Genomic DNA, 19457 nt, shown 5'->3' with positions numbered 1-19457 from the left:
ACTATGTCTCGTGCCTTCATCTTTCGCTAACGAGCAATGGGGTGAACATAAATTATGAAGCAATTCGCGAAACAATTAAAAAACGCTCTTTTTTCTGCGGATCTGTCCGGCTCTGTTTACCTTAGAAACTCTTGTCGGGGGTTGCTTTTTTTCTGGAAGACATAAAATTCTATACCTTTTTGCCTGGTGCTGTTATTGTAGCACCAGGCAAAAAGGCGTAAGAAGCCACCCGTTAAAAACTGTGAGTAAACACCCGATTAAAACTATCATGAAAACCCGAAATTTTCCGAACACTGGGCAAAGAACGCGCACTGACGTGACCAGAATGCACCGCAGCAGCGGTGGCGTCGCGCAACTACTGCTGAGATCGGTCTATTCGTATCCTTCTGCGGTGGATCGGTAACGAAGTTTGTGAACGAGCCGCAGCTCGGAGCGCGTGGCGCGAAAGCCCCAACTGCAGAACCCAGAACACCTGGGCTCAATGCCCCCCTGCCCGTCTCGATCTGGATGAGCATCGTACCGGCGCGCGCGGTCGTGTATAGTCCGGTTCAGACACTTGCGTTTGAGTGCGTTTGACTGCGTTGCGTCGAGTGCGGAAAGCTAGTCACCGGCACATCTGTGCTTCGTATGAAGCGTGGAATCCAATCCAAGGAATCATCTTGGCACGCGATATAAGCAGCAGGGATGTCCTGGTTTCTCGCTACCGCAACGCAGTCAAACGCAGTCAAACGCAACTGTCTGAACCAGGCTTATCACTGCCGCCTGATGCAGGTGAAAGCCCCCATGCTATCAGTGGTACTGAACTGGCTAAATTCCTTATCTAAAGCTGAGACACTAGGTGCCAACTAAGGCTGACTAACTTCCGGCTCTCTAAACATACGCAACATTATTATTCTTTAGCGCATTTCTTCTGGCCAGGGAAAGAGCAAAAACAAATATTAACCGAGTCGTCACTCCCTTAGCAAAACGTAAACACGCTGCAAGTATCAAATTTGCTAACGAAATACAATGGTAGATGTATACAAGAGGCTTTCTAGCGCGGCGTTACACATCCGGCTGCCAGCGGCCTTCGCTTTGGGCAATCTTGGGACGCGAACGAAGCGGAGCTCTTCTTTTTGGAGCCCATTCTGCCCTCTTTTCTTTTTTTTTTTTTTTTTAGCTTCCTTTTGGCGCTGACTTTGGAATGTGGCGCGTATACCGCGAACTTTGTTGCGAAACGGTTTACGAAACTGGCGAGAGACCACGGGGGCCTATCTTTCTTCGTTCCAATTCACGGGCTGCTCGCTATTGAATTCTGGTGCCCCATTTTATATCGCTCGGAGCCAAAGCTTTGTACAGTCGTGTCTATACTTATTATCAAGTCCGTTGATGGAACACTTCGGTTTTAGTGACTTGGTTCGCGGGGCCATCTGGGAAAACGCGAGAGTCTAAGAGACCTGAACAAGGAGGCATTGGATTTTGTTCTTAGCTTCCAGTCCTTATGCCCGGAAGGCCTGTTAGCTTACTATTTGTTTTAAATAAAAATTTGTAAAAATTTGATAAAGACTCCTCGATAAAATATTTCTCAATTCAGATTTATCCGAAAACCTCCAAGCTTCGAGGTCACAACAAAAAAATAAGGATAAAAGCATAAAAGATGGTGCTTTACAAATGAACTTTACAAGAGTCCAGGGTTAGTGGTGCTGAGGAAAGGCCGGATTAGTTACTCTTGAAATCTCGGACTACTCACAAAAAGGGGTTTACCATTTAGCTCTTCAGGGGTTAATTAACTCCTTCGGGACATCTGGCCATGGTACCTTTGGGTCACGACAAAAGTCACTCTTGAGGTTTCTAGTTCGGGCCCTATATTATTTGCGCTTCTTAAAAAAAAAAAAGAAAAAAAAAAAGAGGTAGAGTGTTTTTTTTTTTTTTTTTAGAACAGTGAAAGCTACGATCCCCTATATTCTAATGGACTGGGAGCATAGCTGTAGCACGCATCCTTCCCAGCGACTGCATTCGAGAGTTCAGTTGCTCCGAAGTATCGACTCTCGCATTGAGGGAACAACTCTTTGCAATATTTGTCGTGGGATAATTGGTGCTGCCAATGGCAAAAGTGTCACTGCGAAATACGGCTGCAAAAATATCGTTCGGTACTGGCGAGTTCTGATTCATTTAGGGTACGTTTTAACCGGCCATTATTTACTGTCTTTTTAATTTTGAAAACAAAACTGAAAATACAGTCAGCTTAATATCTGTAGTCATGGATAGTTAAAGAAACGCCGTGCGTGAGTCATTATGGTCACACTTCTTGCTTTGTGAATCGTTCTTTGGCGTTCTTATCGGCACATACCGCAATTCTTAATGTCAAGAGAGCTATGACAAAGCTGCGGAGAAATCGAGCCTTCACCTACTATTCCGCAAGCCTCCTGCCGTTGAAACCTCAGTCGTTACGTCTTTCACGGGTTATGTCCTCTCCTTTATCTGCGCCTTGAACTGACCTAAGCTCCTTAATACGCTTCGCATCTTGTTGAAATGTCATAGGCGGAGAGTCGGAATTTATTATTGGAGAACTTGTTACTTTGAGTAGTTTGTATGTCAGAAGAGTGGAATCGTCTTTCCGTACACCAACCACATATATCGAGGCACATTTAAAGAGCGGCTTTGCTAACGTTACGTTAGTATGAGCCATTTTAATTGTTCAATTAATATGCAATGCAGTACTGTAGTTTATCTATTTATTGTAGCCACTCGCCTCCCCAGGGACTTAAGGCCCGAGGATGTAGAAAATAAATACCCCTATAAAAAAAATATTGGAATACCGAAGTCACGTAGTAAATGCAGGCAGCAAGAATGAAAGAACGCCGAGGTGTATTCCTCCTTCATCCTCAATGAAATTTCAGCAATGCGGAGAATCCATAGTTTTCTCCTATTTCAGTCCATGAGGGAAATAAAGGAGGAAAATGAGAGACAAAGAGAGGGACGTGCCCAAGCATAGCTCTGTCAGGAGATGAAAATTCTTGGCGGAGGAGAGGCGACGCGTAGAGAGAATTTGAGAGATGGGGTAGCAAATCAAAGGGGCAAGAGCAAGTTAACGTGTGTTGGATGAGTGTGAAATGTCTCAATCCCAAGTAGCTTAAATTCCTGAATCAGAATTTTTTTTTTTTTGGTAGACGAGTGTGTTTGCAGTGAGCAGACCAACGTTAGACCAGACACACCAACGCATACCACAACCAGAAAAAAAAAAAAGAATTTAGAACGTCTATTTTCCTTCCTAAGTGAAAAAAACAGCGGAGTATAAATAATAACTAATAAAATCCGAGTGTGTGCACCGTACATTGCATATCATTTAACTCCTTGAGTGAATTGCACAAGGATGTGCTAGTCGGAAGGAATCTGGAATGGTATGGTATATATTTCTTCTCCCACAACGTACAGCAATCGGTAATAGTTGTTTATTCGAGGAAAAAAACTGTAATACGATTGTAAGAGCCTACGCGCGTTTCGAGCAAGTCGTTCACCAAAGGGACGCGAAGCACAAATAAAATAAGAAAACCAGAGGGCGGTAGCGAGCTTGCTTGCTTGCTGGCAAACACCAGTGAATACCAAGTGCTCACTTTCCCATTAGTCTGCGAGTCATCCGCGACCAATCCTGCGTCGCTAACGGGTCACGTGACCCTTTTGAAAAAGATCTGTCTTCGAGTGGAGCAAAATCACGTGACGCTTCATAAAAACTCGGCCTGACCGCTCAGCTCGTAGCTTTGACTCCCATTACATCCAACCAACGCTAATCCCTCAAGGCACAAAAATGCTGAGTCATTGGGTTGCGGACGCGAGCGCGGCGTCCGATAATCCCGCAGGCGATGCAGCTCCTGCGAGTGCTCAGGCCTCGTTCCACAGCCAAGTAACCTAAGACCTAAGCCTAAGCCTAAGGCCTAAGCTGAGTAACCTAAGTAACTGGTCTCCAAGAGCTAACACGGTAGGTATAGTTGATCTGGAACATTGCGGCGGGCCATAACAGGCATGAACTGGATCGCTACAAGCGAAGTTCTCTGAAGGGGAAAAATAACATCAACAACAACAAAAAGAAAAGCAGGATTTCCCCGAGGTAGTCTATCGATAATAACCGAGGTGCCCTAGCTGCGTATACCTGGCTTCCGAGTCGGTTAATTCGAAAGCCTTCGCAATGTTCGTTGCGCACCCGCTCCGTATAGAACCTATTCTGGAGCCCTTCTTTTTCAAGGTCAGTCTGCCTCTCAATAAGTGAGAAAGATATATATATAAAGAGAGAGAGAGAGAGAAAGACTGGCAACGGTGTTGCGTCACATTGACTTCCTCGAAAAAACTGTCCCATTTCTTTTTCTTCGTGAACGCCAAAGGGCAGTACAGAGAAGCGGACCCTCGACCAAGAAAATAAAGTGCTTGCAGCGAAATACGACGAACGGAGAGAAACTTGCTCCAGAACAAAATAATAAATGGGAGCAGAGGAGAAGGAGGGGGGGGGGGGGGGAAGGGGAGGGTTGAGGTTCGATACTTTATGATAATTAAAGATCAAAGGCAGAACTTCCGTCCTAGTTGTTGCCGAGAGATATATGGTGCCGCGTGTGGTCACTGGAAATCCGAGCAGGGCAGGGCGTCGCCTGATTTGCATTACCCCACCCTGGGGTGGATGAGGCCGTGTTGGTGAGAGCGCGCTTGACTGAGATCAAATCGGTTTCGGAACTGATGCGATTAAGGACTGCGATTTATAAACTACCTGGTTGGCACCGGAAGGATATGTTTTGTATCTGCGGTAGTAGTTGATTTTGTTATTCAACTTTTGATCGTGGTTACTTGAAATGGAATCTGGTTCATTGGATTGAATCGAAATGTAAAAATTATTGTTGTTTTAGCAAAGCTTGGTGATATTCATTTGCATGATATAAGCTTATTTCTATCATAAAGAAGGTCGTTAAGCCACTATAAAAGATTTGCGAAATATACTACACCCTCCCTCTCCTACCTTTCAAAGCTTTGATGATTTTAAGCTTGCCTAAACGACTATTTGATAACTTAGCAGCTGTCGATACGCGTGGATATTATATAAATGGGGTCTTGCTGCGATCGTGACGCCTGACGCTCTGCACGTTCATAAACGTACGACATGTTTAGAGAGACTCTAAATTATTTTCAAATAAGTTATTTTGGGGCGCCTTTCAATAGAAACGAGAAGAAACAATGTGTGCCCCCTTCACCCCGCATCCTATTCCGTTTCTTCATTCTTATTTTTTGAAATGCAAGCACCGTCAGGTATTGTTTACCTCTTCATCTGAACGCGGTATGTCGATAAAGCGCCACTATAGGGACATACCATGTTGACGTAATGAAGCTGAGACATGACTTGCGGTACGTACCCCTCTCGTTCGCTAGGACAAGCGAGCGATCCTACCATAGCACGGCTATAAAGAAACTTTGGACTAAAATGGCGTCCAAGTATTGGCCAACTCAAAACGCTAAACGTGCGTTAAAAAAAAATCTTGGGTGTTAAACTTGGTTGAGATGTCATTACTCACCAAAAGCCCTACGGCACTTTCCGTACACTTTGCATTCTCAGAGGGACGTCGTCACCAGTACGATATGCATACTTCATAGCATTCCCTAGCAGCACACTTCCACGGCTCATACTTGGGCCAGTTTGGTGCAAGCTTGAGCCAGACTTCAGCCAAGTTGGCTCTAGCTCACGCCAATCTGGCCCAAGCCTGGTAGCATTGTTTCATTAGTATCGATGCCGTGAAGCCGGTCCCGGATGCATATCTGCATCAGTAATGCCGGGAAGATACCATCAACAAATACTCATCGCCGACTGCAAACTTGAGCTTCGCTTCAGTGTCCCTTATAACTTCCTCTAATGCCTGACTCCGATGGTCTGATCTCACTTGCGATTTCGCAGTGCAACGTCGCTCGCGCGCCAAACTGAAACGTGTCAGAAGCCAAAATAAAACGTGTCAACGTCGCAGCCATGAAATCGCACTGTGTGAATTAAATCCGATTCACATGGCGTGATTTCGCAGTTGCGACGCTGAACACCGCAGCTTCGGCCAGGCTTTCTTTTTGGCGCACAACCGACCCCGCCAAGTGAGAAATCGCAAGCGAATTCGCACCGTGCGAATCGGGCATCAGGCTTGAGACAAGTCACCAGCTGACACCAGTTTGTAGATTGCAAGAGATTCACGAATCGCGTGCACCTAGGTTAATGCGTGAGTGATTTCGCACTTATGGACCATAGCCGTGACATTTACGAATCGTCATTTTTCCATAGCAGAGTCGTCGTCTTAGCAGGTCTTTGTGCGCGCGCGTCCCCATTTTGCGGCTCTTGCCCCGTATATTTTGTTGGCGTCTCTTTATTTAAAAAAAAAAAAAGGCGGAAAATTTCCGCGGTCTCGAAAACACCCGCGTCTCATAAAACTATAGTGTCGCCCCTGGGACCAACTTCAAACGAGAGAGAGCGCCATGACTTCCATGGAACGAAATTAATAGGAAAAGAAGTGCAGAAAGGCGAGGCGAAGAAAGCTCACAAAGAACGTCGAGCTTACAGACTTCACGCTGTCGTCTCTACGGTTTGTTAAGTTGTCGCCCAGTTATGAAGCGAACGTCGAGCACGTGCGAGTTGCTTTCCCTTGTCTGACCTATTTCTTTTTTATATTGTATTTTTATTTTAGTTTGTTCTCACTCTGGCGGGATGTTAGATGGCTAAGTACAACCGCATATGAGGCTACAACGTACAGTCTCCAGCAGTATGAACGACCCACTCGCCGAGGCGGTTTACGTGTGGCGGTGCTGAACTCACAGTGGCCAGAGTCACTTTATTTATAGAGAGAAAGAGAATGAAATAAAGGTTTATTTTCTCTTTGATTTCAAGCAATGTGGGTATGATCAAGGCGAATCCTGCACATCCGCCCGAAGCTGCCTCGACGAGAAGGTTTTTCACATTGTCGAATACTGTACATTGTTATATTCCTCGTATGTTCCTTCGGCCGCGAAATCAATCTTGGAAAAACTAGCGCATCAGGGCGGAGAGCTGGAAATTTCCTTCAAAGTACGCGGTTTTTTCCCGACGGAACTTAAAAATTACAACGCTCTTTAATACTGCATTGACATTGGTGTTCGATAGGCAACAGCGAAGCGGATTCGCCCGTTTTTATTATCAACATTCGCGGGGTGCATTCGCCTCGCGAACGCGGCACAACCGCCAGTGGGAACGAAGCTTAAAGGCCTCGTTCCCACTTGCTGCATAAAGGCCAGTTCGCATATGCGCTGCGTGTGTGAACTGGCCTTTGGGCAGCGTTGAGTTGCCTCGAGCGTCAGTGCTAAGTAACGCCCCATTTAAAAAAAAAAAAAGCCGGGTCACACGCAGCGGAGAGCTGATACAGCTCTGTCACGGCACGAAGTCATCATTGTGTCCAAAAAGAAGAGTTAGCGCCTGTATGTGTTAAAAGGCCTTTAGAGCGAAATAGAAAATACAAACAAGAAGGTACAACGAAGGTGGACGAAGTTGCCGCTTTACAATTTCATTTGGATGATGCGAGCCGTAGTAAGAAACAACTTCGATTAGAAGACGAGACACTGCAATTGAAGAATTATTTGGCAGTAGGCCGACTGGACTTTCGTTCTTCCATAGCTGTGACACCAAAAACTACCAATTTCTTTGAGAAGCATTATACAGGTGGATCAATATATCGTATACATTGCAAAAATATGTATGCTGCAACCGGTCTGCACCCCAGCAAACAAGTTCGATCTATTTTTTTGCAGTTATCATGATTGTACGATAACGAGAAGAATCAGAAGGTCAGAATATGTTTTCAGAACTGTTTAAAACAAGTGTTTTTCATTTGTTATAAAAACGATTTCCAAAATCAAAAACCCAAAAGAAACAAAACGTGTGCATTGTGCCCACCTCCGATCTCTCGTCGGGTCATTACAATCACCCCTCAACTATGAAGTCACAGTCGATTGATACTTGCAGATCTGGTAGCAGGCAGCACGATACGGTACGTTGTTCCACGGAAAAAGCATGTCTAAAAGCTAGCCTTTAAGGAATCTAGACTGTATATCTCCTCTCAACAACCTGTAAAAAAAATATAAAAATATATAACAATTTTTCTTTTCGTTTTCTTTTTTTGTGCAAAAATGAGCTGGTGTCACTGAAGGCCCGTTCTCCGCTCGAATGTAGCGCTAGCGATTCGAACCAGACGCCAAAGTTTCAGAACTAAACGTTATCCCATTAAAAATTTACAAGTTATTCTTTGAAAATCTCAAGGGGAAAATGGAGCTCGTCTTCGGTAACCGGCCCCATTCAGCTCCGTGTATTCGAGAGCCCCGTCGTCCGCCATTTTCCCATTGAAAGTTTCAGAAAGTCACTCATAACTTTTTTTATTTAACAAGAAAGGGTTCCTTTTGATACTTTGGCATCTGGTGCAGATGTGTAACGCTTACGTTTGGGCGTAGTACGAGCGTTTTGCGATGCGTCGCTGAATTTTGCGGCGAAAAAAAAATCCTGTAATCCTTCTTCTTTTATTTTTTTTAAGGGGAGGGGGGGACATTCTGTACTTGAGAGAGTCAACCGCTGCATTCTACAAAAAGGGCTTGGTGAACGACGAGGCCAAAAATATTCGACATAGAGAAAAACAACTTGCACTATAGCACTGGGTGAGCATGGTCAGACACCACGCAAGGTAAACAGATGTATGTAACGTGTTGCTAGTGACGAGTACCTTCTGTTATTTTTTTCAGTACTGAGTAACGTATTCAACTGTTGTTTTAGAAAAGAAATGAGTAACGTACTTTGTTACTTTTAAAAGGCCAGGTAACGAGTAATGGTATTTCGTTACTTTGAGAAGTAACGTGTACAAAAGCGTTTGAACAGCCTCTTTTTAAGTCTAACCTGAGTAGGCGTCTACTGCGAAAAGGGCAGATGGGCAACCCGATAAACAACTGAACAGTATGACTGTAGAGTTACGTTTATTACTGAACGCGTCAGGTGGAGCTCTGCAGATGGGAATGTCCTTCACCCAGCGAACACAATAAGGTTCGTTGGTTCAACTTTCTAGAATCGTCTACAGACTGAATGTAAACCCGGAGGCTGCCAACACTGGAAGGCACAGAACCCATTGTCAACTTCGAACTTTACAAGCAGAGACAACCAAAGAGAGAAGAGAATCCCAGATTCGCCAGCTCTTCCAGAAGCACAACACTGCCGTTGATTTGAGCGCGTCAGTGGAACGACTCATCATCGTCGCCCAAAATGCATTCTCAAAGGAGCGGGGAAGCATAACTGATTAAAACTTGGAGAGACAGCTACTGCTTAGATCTAACGACCAGTGAAAAGAAAACAATAAACCACGAAACAAAAGCAGTTGTGTATCTGGTCGTCAAAGTAACAAGAAAGGTAACTCTTTGCCGTCGAGGTAAAGTAACACGTTCCTTATGAGAATCGGTAATCGTACTTTGTTACTTTTTGAGCGAGTAACGAGTAACGATATTTAGTAATTTTGGGGGGTAACGTCTAAATATCTGTCTAAATGCTACAACGCCGACTTTTTTTATCTATACATTTTATGATTTGTCACTCTTCGAGCTTCCCCTGTAGATTTCAGGCACTGGTTCTCCCAAATGCCTCGCGGTAACGCAGACGCTTCATAATGTTTAGTGTCTTTAAAGTCACTGACAGCTGAACTAACAAAGGGCATGGCGGTTTCCGACGTCTTCAGCAAATGAGATGGCGGCATTAAGGGGAGGGGGGTGCTTTCACTGGTGCTATACTTTTTGTACCTTTCTCAAAGACTTCTGACGTTGTTTTTGAAACCCTTTTCGAGCGCATACTCGCATCGGTAGGTATAGAAAGACACCAGCAACAAATAGCTATAGTCTAGTGTAGACTCTAACCTAAATTTCAGTGCCTCTGTTTGCAACAAAGAGATCTTATTACGAGTATATTCTTGTATCTAACCATAAGGATGAAAGATACTGACGGAAGGAGAAGCGCCTGGTTGTCCCGGAAAGACGCGTACAAACGTGACGCGAAGACAATATTTACGTCTCGATGCGAAGCCGACTGAGTGCATAGGTCAGCACCAAAGACCTGCAGGATTGTCCTTTGTTTTTGGATAGCTCCTATGCGCATCACCCTGCAGCAGGTACGCCTGCAGTTTTGTATTCACCAATTTATCAATTTTCCCAACCCCTGCCCGTTTCGATCTGGGTGAGCATCGTACCACAGTTATAGCAGTGGTACTGCGCTGGCTAAATTTCTCATATACAGCGGAGATACCAGACGCCCATTGAAGATGACTAACTCCGGCTGTCTAAACAAAACAAAATGGAATGGTTTGTCCAATTACGTAGTATTAGTCAGTGAGCCAGATATTTTTAAAAATGATGCGATACAAACCCAAAATATTTCTTTTTGCTAATTTTGTGTGTTTGTTTTACTCGCATGCTACTGCTCCCCATTAACATTTTCTTCTTGTATTGCCTCCTCCCCCCCCCCCCCCCCCCCCCCCCCTTTATGTCATTCCCCTGCCGGGGCCCTTAAGGAATAATAATTGAATGACACGCAACACAATTATTGATCCATTCTGTTTTTATTCCTTCCATGTCCGTCCGCCCGCGTGCACAAACGATACGTTACAACAACAAATGACACTCGTCATGCTTACCAGTTAAAGGAACTACATCTGCTGACGTCAACTAACCCTACAGAACTCAAACAAAGAGAGTCAGATTCGGCGGTCGCTCGTGGGAACGGTACCCACGAAACGGCCTCTACTCAGAAAAGACAAAGCAATTAGGTAAATCAAGAACGCTCGAGTACAGCTGGAGCGACGAAGTCTCACGCGACAGCGGCAAACCTTTAAGTGGCAGAGAAAAAAGTTTTAAAAAGCAAGAAAGAAAACAATAAAACGAAACTAGGAAGTTACTCTTCCTACAATGCCCGCTGATGACGTATGCTGTACGTTTTGAGCAGACTCACTTAGTTTGCATACAATGGCGGCTCCGAACGTACCTCGGCGACCGTGAGCTAGCCATTCCGAACATGCTTTGCGGCATGCGCGTTTCTGATTGCCGTAGATTTGCCACGGTGCGCGCCAAGGCGAGTGCATTTAAATTAGTTGATTTCACCGGATTCGGCTTTGCCCCTAGTGCATAAATAATTGTCCGATAAAAAGAATTATATCTGTTTCTGTCTGAGCCAACGATAGAGCCCGGTTCGAGACAGCCTAACTATGGTGACTAACTCGAGAAACGCTGGGCCTAGCGTCGAAGAACAAATCACGAGCCATGATCATAATAGGTCACCTATTGAGGTCATGCATCGTGATTTGTTTTTCGACGACCTTATTGGCTAATATACTGCATTCGAGTTGGGGAAATAATAAGATGATAGCGACTCGCCACACCCTGCGTTTCTGAAGTTGTCAGTGACTATACATGCAAGAAGTACGTAAGGTCAAGATTACAAGATAAAGACTTGATCTTGTAATCCTGATCAAGACAAGATCAAGACTTGATCTTGCAAACTTGATCAAGACAAGGTCAAGGCGATCTTGTAATCTTGATCAAGACAAGATCAAGACTTGATCTTGTGATCAAGACTACGGAAGGTCGAGGTTAAAGTCAGGTTAAAGTTTCTTAAGGTTTACATAAATGAAGATACCAAACGGTGCCGCCATATATGGCTTATAAAAAGATAAATAGTATATGTTAAGTAGGCTTTCTAGCATACGCTCAATTCTAAGCTGGTGAGTAAGAACCAAGCTCGATAGACCCTTTTCAAAAGTTCACTGGACAACATCTGCGGCCTCCATTGCTTGGACACGAAGCGTGGGATTGGATCCGATTCCTCGCCGAACGCTGACGTCACACTCGTGCCAAATACAGGCTCAGAGCATGTGATCTAACAATGGCGGACAGACGTCGGAGCGGACTTATACTCCTGCATATAAAGCGTTACCTATACTAAAGTTCTAAACGAAAACAAAAAACGTTTCGACGTAAAGAATTAGTGAGCGACAAACCAAAAACAGCACGCCCATATTCCGTTAAGCTGAGACTGCAGTCAAAGGGAGCTACCCTGCGCTCCTGGTTTCGAGACGTGCGCGCGAGCGCTCGTTCTGTGGAAGAACGCTTGAAAGCAGCGACCTCGAGCTTTCGCGCTTGTGGCAATGGCAGCAGTGTCAGTTTAAGGGCGAACGGAGTTGCAGTCTTTCCCTGGAACTAGTACTATCCTGCTAATGCGCTATATGTATTGCCAGGATCCAAAGTATATTTCAAGTCAACTTGATAATCTTTTGAAAGCCCAGCCCATTTTATATAGAATTAACGAATAACAAATAAACACTTCGTCTTGCAATCAATAAAAGCCACAGTCGGAAGTAACAAATACATATTTTGACAACTTTGTAAGAGTTATCAAAATGTTTAGCGACTATCAAAATTTGCGCTTCGGGCGAGTACAAATTTTTCTTTCGTGTATTGATAAACACACTTCCTTAGTTTAAAGAAAAAAATTGTTTTCCTTAATTTCTCAGTTTCAATACCTACATAGCATTTGTCAAAACACCTCTGAAATATCTAGAGGATAACCAAATGAAAATACTGACGGCAGTTGATTACTTTATCGGTACGTTAGTACGCAGAGTTTTCTACCATATATATGTATATATATTTATTTATTTATTAACCTAAAGATGAACGGTAGTGATTGAGTGCAGGCCCTGTTTTTCTCATTTATAATATTGTGATGATGAATGCTAATTATGACAGGCTGCCTCATTAGAATCGTTATTAAGTGGCTACGTAATAACCGGAAAATAATGGATTGGTTCATAACATGTCACGAATGATTAGACGTACATGAAATGAGTTTATTTTGTCTACTTTTACGATTATATATAGCGTCTTTATCTTAAACATTTTTGGATCATTAATATCACAGACCTTGACCTTGCGTTCCTTAATCTTCGGCAAGTTAATTGAAAAACTGGATTGATTCACTATATCGAACAGGGCGCAGCTTGCTGGGAGGGGCCAAGGTACATAGCTATTTTTGTGTGCTTAAAATGATTTATGCGATCTGAGGTACCTGCAGTAGGAATTCTGATTTGTTATTTCTGGTTGTAAATGCGCGATGACCTCGTTAGGATTCAATGATTTTTGTTCTTTTGTGTCACTAGCAAACACGTTGAAAATGGATAAAATATTTGGAGTGTCCGACTTGCGTCAGCTTCGTGATAGCTGGGTTTAACTATGCGACAACTATTGCAGGAAATATTGTCTAATTAGCAGTCTTGTGGATCGAAGTGACACCGACAATCCAGAAGAAATAGTGCAACTTCTACCTTCGGCGTAAAATTTACGTAAGTATTCGCTTCAAAAATGCATTTATGAGTTGCGTATTGCACGTCCACAAGAAGAAAAAAAAACGCCAACATCGACCACAGGTACTATAAAACGTCAACTATCTATATATCTCTATGAATATGATTTGCGGCGGTAGACATACAAAGTTAGTAAATAAATTCTGAAATGCATTTCAGCGGAGATGACGCCAAGTGCATAAAGATCAAAAACCAATAAATGAGTTTTCCGCATGAAGGTGTTATATAATTGTATTTTCGGAATGGGATAAATTACATTATGATGTTTGCGAGAGTGTCTTGTTTATTTTATCAACAGCATTTGAAGTTCGCTGTATATAAATTGCGCGTCAGGTGCTCTTATTACATCTACAGCCATCCATATTTATCAAACAAATATGCGTGATCTTACCCACAGCTTGTATGGAGCATACGACAAAAAAACATGGGATCTGTTATTTTGCTTGTTTGGAGTATGTAACTTTACAAAGAACGCATAAAAAAAACGGCTAATTCATAAAGAAAAAAAACTCTCTAAGCAATTTTAAGAAACGAGAATACATTTTTGCCAATATCTCAAAGGCGACAAACCTCTTAAGCCGGGGCCACACTGCTTATACATCATACAAAAGACAGTCTGCACACAGACTCCAACGCAAGTCACCGCGTGATCCGTGCTTCGAATGCCGCATGGCAATCAGTTCAAGGAGAAAACTTGTGCAGGCGGCATTCCAACACCGAATATTATGGTGACTCGTGTTTGCAGACTGTCTTTTGTATGACGTACGAGCAGTGTGACCACGTTGCTAAAAAACAGCAATAAACTTAAGCTATACTAATTGTCACATCAATGAAAAAAAACTAAGTTCTTTGCGCATTACTCTTGCACTGAGCGAAGTAGCTCTTCCAAGGTTTAGTAGTGGACGAAAGAAACGGTGATTTTGTAGATTGTAACATGTACGTCTTGATAACATGGCATAAGCCTAATCTAAGATGCGTCTACAGATACCGTAATTCAACACATAAATGAGAAATTTCCGTTTCACAAGGAGCCGGCTTTTTTTTTTTTTACTGCGGTTTTTGATCTGAATACGACCATGGATTTTAATTAAATATCCCGGGTTATAAATCAGACCAATGAGCATCAATTAGTTTATTCTCATAATTACATATTGTTTCTCGAACGGGTTCTAAGGGGCGGATGTAAAAAAAAAGCGTGGTATGTGGTGCAGCTTAAACTTTTTCTAAGCCCAAACTCACGGGTCATATCTAAAGTTAAACCGTGTTTACACAGAACCAAACCGGATTAATTGGAAAACCCACACTAATTACTTAAAGCGTGTTAGCGTGATAGCTGACAGATGAATCGCGCAAACCGTTTAGCAATAAACACAACGAATTATCTTTAATGGTAGTTGTATCCTAGTTTCCGGGTGCTAATGAAACCAACCTAAGCATTGCCGGTAACGATGGTCTCGCACCATCCAGTTATGTTTTTAATTATGTCGGCTGAAAACCTTGAAACCTTTAATGACGTCGGATGGGAATGCTGACAGCAAATTCGTATCATTCTCAAAATGCGAGAAACCCCCGTGATTAGCCACTCCGTCGGAAACCACGCTCGATTTTACAATCCGCCAGTCACTTTTATCAATGTTTAGATGCATGTTTGATGGATTTACCATTCGTCAAAGATCCAAGGTAAGGTATCCTACCACCATTTTATTTGTATAAAATGGTAGCAGTATACTTTACCTTGAATTTTCATTGAATGGTAAATCCATCAAACATGCATCCAAACATTGATAAAAGTGACTGGCGGATTGTAAAATCGAGCGTGGTTTCCAACGGATTGGCTGATCCCGAGGGTTTCTCGCATTTTGAGAATGATGCGAATTCATTGTAAGCGTTCCCATACGACGTTATTAAAGTTTTCAAGGTTTTCAGCCTTGAAAGCCTTTCAAAAACATTTTCCTTGGGGAACATTTTATTATTTTTGAATAAAGAAACTTCCAAAAAGTGCCTAGATTTTTTAGGATCGTTTATCCATTTGTGTCGGGAATAGCTTACGTGTTTCGGAAACTTGATAAGATTAATATAGTGTAGTGAAAAACCCGTGGCGCCGATGGGACATTATTATTTGAAGTAACTTTCAATTTGTAGCAACTGTTTTTAAGGATTACCTACAAATATAAATTATGGTTAACGTCATTCACTCAAAAACTCAAATATAGTTAATTATATGCCAACTACTTTTTTGACGAAGCAGAAAAATAGTATTGGCCATTCAGAGTTCACTCCTGATAATGTGAGAAGTATGACGCCAAAATCGGCAGGAATCTAAGCACATGCCGATCCCGCTAACGTATACATTTTAAAATATGCAATAGTAAGACTCAATCTACCGAAGAAACGTCAATATTAAAATAGCAGCACCTTCGCTCTGGTGAGAGAGAGAAAAAAAAACATGTTTATTGGAAAGATTAAGAGGTTATCCCGCGGGAATTTGCAGGATCGCTACTGTTGCTTCATATTTGTCATTTCGTTTCACTGATCCTAGGTACTGAAGTCAAATACACTGGTAAATGCCAGAGATCAGAAACCCTACGAAGAAGTGAAACGCCGCTGAGTTAACATGAAAAAAGTCATAGTCGAAGTCGCATTACTAGTACTTATGGCAGAACAAAATATCGTCATCTCTTCATTGTGGACTTTTCTGATATCAAAGAAATCGTTCAAACAAACTCACGCAAAAAAATAAACCAAAGAAAAAAAAATTGGCGATAAAGCAACAGCATTAGATCGCAAGAATTATAATATGCGTTTAAGTCATTTAATTTGTAACATCGATTATGGTCAGGAACGCAGTTTCCATGGCCGGTATCTATAATAAGCAGTAATATAGTTTTATAAATATACAAAAATATGATGATAATAATAATAATAATAAACACCGATGAATCAATCAGATCACTGCTGATATCATCTACTCCAATCTATTAAAATATTAATGGGTGCACATATGCATGCATTTTTTCAGTAAAATACCCGAAACCCTGAGTACAAATAATTTCCTAGTTCAAAATTAAGAGAACACAGTGCAAATGAGACTAGTACCTTCGAGGAACTGTATACTCACTTGCAACTCCGGACCGAAGTCGGTATCCCCAGCGCCCTGTCCACAGAAGCACACAAACACAACTCAAGCTCCACGTCCCAGGCTGCTAGGGTTACTCCTCGTGGCTTCTAGCCAGAGCGGACACCTCTTCAGGAGGTCCTAGAACACACCAAGACACCAGTGGCGCCTGACGCACAACAAACCACCGAACGCTAGGGGACGTTCTAGTCCGCCCGAAAAAGCAGACGTCCCGCAAGCACACGCACTGACATGGCAACAGCGCAAACAAAATCCACGCTCTTCACGCCTCAACGTCGACTCGGCGACTGACTGGTCTGGCGCGTTCGCTCCCTCACTCGAAACACAACACGGCAGCCACGCTGCGGCGTCGGCGAAGTCCGCGAGCGAGGCAGCCTCAAGAATTGGCCCCATTACCAAACTGGCCGGGAGAGGGTAGCACCTGGAATGCAGCAGACCCCCCCCCCCCCCTCCACCCTCCATATTCGCGCGCGTAACAGACCCCCCCCCCCCTTTTTTTTTTTTCTTCTGCCGACCCCCAAACCTGTCATGTGACGTCACAGTGGGTGCTTCTTACCGTTCGGCGGTGCATGGACCTGATTCGGTGGTGGATACTCTCCTCCTGTTGTCGTGATTTTTTTTTTTGTGACTTGTTGATGCTGTTGGTATTGTTGCCGACTGTTAATAATGATGTTTTCTTTTTCTTTTTTTCTTTTTTTTGTCTTTGTAGTTGGTGGACACTCTCCTGTTGCTTTTGTTTCCGTAATTTTTCTCGTTGCCCGTCGATGCTTTTGGTATTGTTGCCGACTGTCGATGATGGTGGTGGTGGTGTTCTTTGTAGTTCTCGCTTCTTGCCCACCTAGCGCTCGCTGGTCGCCCCAGCTTCTTTTTGAACTTCTTGAGGGTGGAGACCTCTCCTCCGTGGACTCGTTCTGAGGTCATCGAGGTCGCACGACCCCTGAACTCTGTTGGCTTGAGGGAGCCGCCAGTCGCCTCCCTGCGCTGCCTGCTCGTTCAACACGGAAATTAGAAGCCCATCTCTTTGCCACTGATGTCCCGCTCCGACGCGGGATGCCGTTGTTATCGGGACTGGGCCGTGATTAGTATGCGTGGTAGCTTCTTCGCCGCCCCGAGGGAACCGACAAAATTGAAATAACCGAGCGTACTGAGACCCCGTCAGGTGAGATTCCAGGTATACAGTTCAGCAGTGTTGAGTGGTCACAGCGTTCTCTGTAAAACGCGCTGCTTGGTTTGGTGCATGGCAACGCGTGCTGTTTACAAACAAGCCCGAGCCCGCGTTTTCTCACACCAAGTGTGGGCGCACGCACGTGCGCAGAAACGAGATTCTCGTGAGGTAAAGCGTCTGTGCGTGCGCCGTGCCGTCCGCAGCGCCACAGCAATGGCATGACGCTAGAACCGCGTGTTGGTGCACGTGTGAGGTTGTCAAACAGATTTCTTTTGAACCACTAACGGGCGACAATTGCTCGCATTGCTTACTTTCTAAACTAATAACTTCTTTACGTATTTGCATACTGCAACTTTACAAAAGAGAGGTGGAGGATCGATGGCCGAGTGTGTTGACGCACCACAGCTCGGAGCACGTGGAACAAAAGCCCGCGCTGCAGAGCCCAGCGGTTCGATCCTAACCCCTGCCCGTTTCGATCTGGACGAACATCGCGTCTGAGTGCGGTCGTGCGATAACTACTGCGTGATGCGCTTTAAAGACCCGATACTAGCAACACCTGGGGCTACACTGGCTGAATTTCTCATATATGGCGGAGACATGCACCAGCCAGCCACCGTGCTGACTACGTTCCCCTTGTCTAAACAAACACTTAACACAGTTTGGCGAAACCCGATGGACGTATTGGCGCGTAAACAAAGCTCTATGTGCGCGTGACAACAGTTCAGAACACCAATGTCACCGGTGCCTTCCAGGCGAACGACAAGGAGCAGACGATTCACTGTATACTCGTTAGTTAACTTATGACCACAGCCACTGACGCCTCGCGAAGTAGTAGTTCTCATTTTTGGCTGTCAGAGAACAAGAGGATGCTCTTTGCACATAAAAGTTCTGTCTTAAAAATAAAATGTTTAAGTGCAGACACAGCATACCATTATATGTCTCCTCCCCCGAAGCTCTCTCCCACCATGACTGGTATTTTCCTTCTCTCCACTCGCCTCTTTTCCAGCGTTCGCTCTGATAATATAAAAAGTGAAACATTTCTAGGCGCTGACTTGAAAATTGAACCGCCATAGGCTCGTGGAAAACAGCAAAATTTACCCGACCTTGTCCACAGGGTTATTACAATCACTAGCCTGCAGCCCAGCATTCCTCTGCCGTCTGTGGTTCAATTTCATCACAGATTCGACCTCATTACAGGCAAGGCGCCGCTGGATTCTGCGGTATGGCTCACTGCCACATATTATTGTTATTATTATAATTCCACGTCTTTCTGTTTGCTTTGACTTCGTTTTCATTTTGGAATGCTTGCGCTGACGTTTACGCATTCTAGGGCATCATATCATGCCCTTCTTTGGCTATTGATGTTGACGTTCCCGTACTTACGCCTCCCTTGATACCATGTCTACAAACACATTATTAAAGCGATAGCGTTAAGGAGCTTGTGTCACAAAAAGTCCGGCGTCGGTGGCGTGACGAGAAAATCACGGACGCAAAAATCCTGACTGGCCAATAGGGTCATGACGTCAGAGTCACATGACCTTGCGCGGGAATTTCAAACGATCGACAACGCTCACGTGAAACGTGACGTTGCGGACACTCCATAAAGGAATTCATTTGCCTTAAAGGATATTTTGAAAAATTTTGGCCGAGATTCGAGCCCACGACCCTTCGGTTGCAAGCCAGACACGCCGCTGACTAGGCCACGCAAGGCATTTTTCTTTTTTTTATTTCGCACATAAAAGCAAACTGCCCAGGTCCATGG

At 43.9% G+C, this 19457-nt stretch overlaps 1 protein-coding gene across 1 annotated transcript in view; it reads right to left on the bottom strand.

Moving 5' to 3' along the window:
• LOC8040606 (calpain-C) overlaps positions 1-16561 on the bottom strand; it is a 112195-nt gene extending 95634 nt beyond the window's left edge. The window contains exon 1 of the mRNA XM_029993694.4: positions 16513-16561. The gene's annotated coding sequence lies outside the window, so the exon portion shown is untranslated. The remainder of the gene's footprint in view (positions 1-16512) is intronic.
• Positions 16562-19457: the final 2896 nt, after the last annotated feature.

This window comes from Ixodes scapularis, unplaced genomic scaffold (assembly GCF_016920785.2).
Source record: "Ixodes scapularis isolate PalLabHiFi unplaced genomic scaffold, ASM1692078v2 PGA_scaffold11__112_contigs__length_91849675, whole genome shotgun sequence".
NCBI lineage: Eukaryota > Metazoa > Arthropoda > Arachnida > Ixodida > Ixodidae > Ixodes > Ixodes scapularis.
Note: the sequence above shows the minus strand (reverse complement) of the source record. Positions and strands in the feature narration are given on the sequence as shown.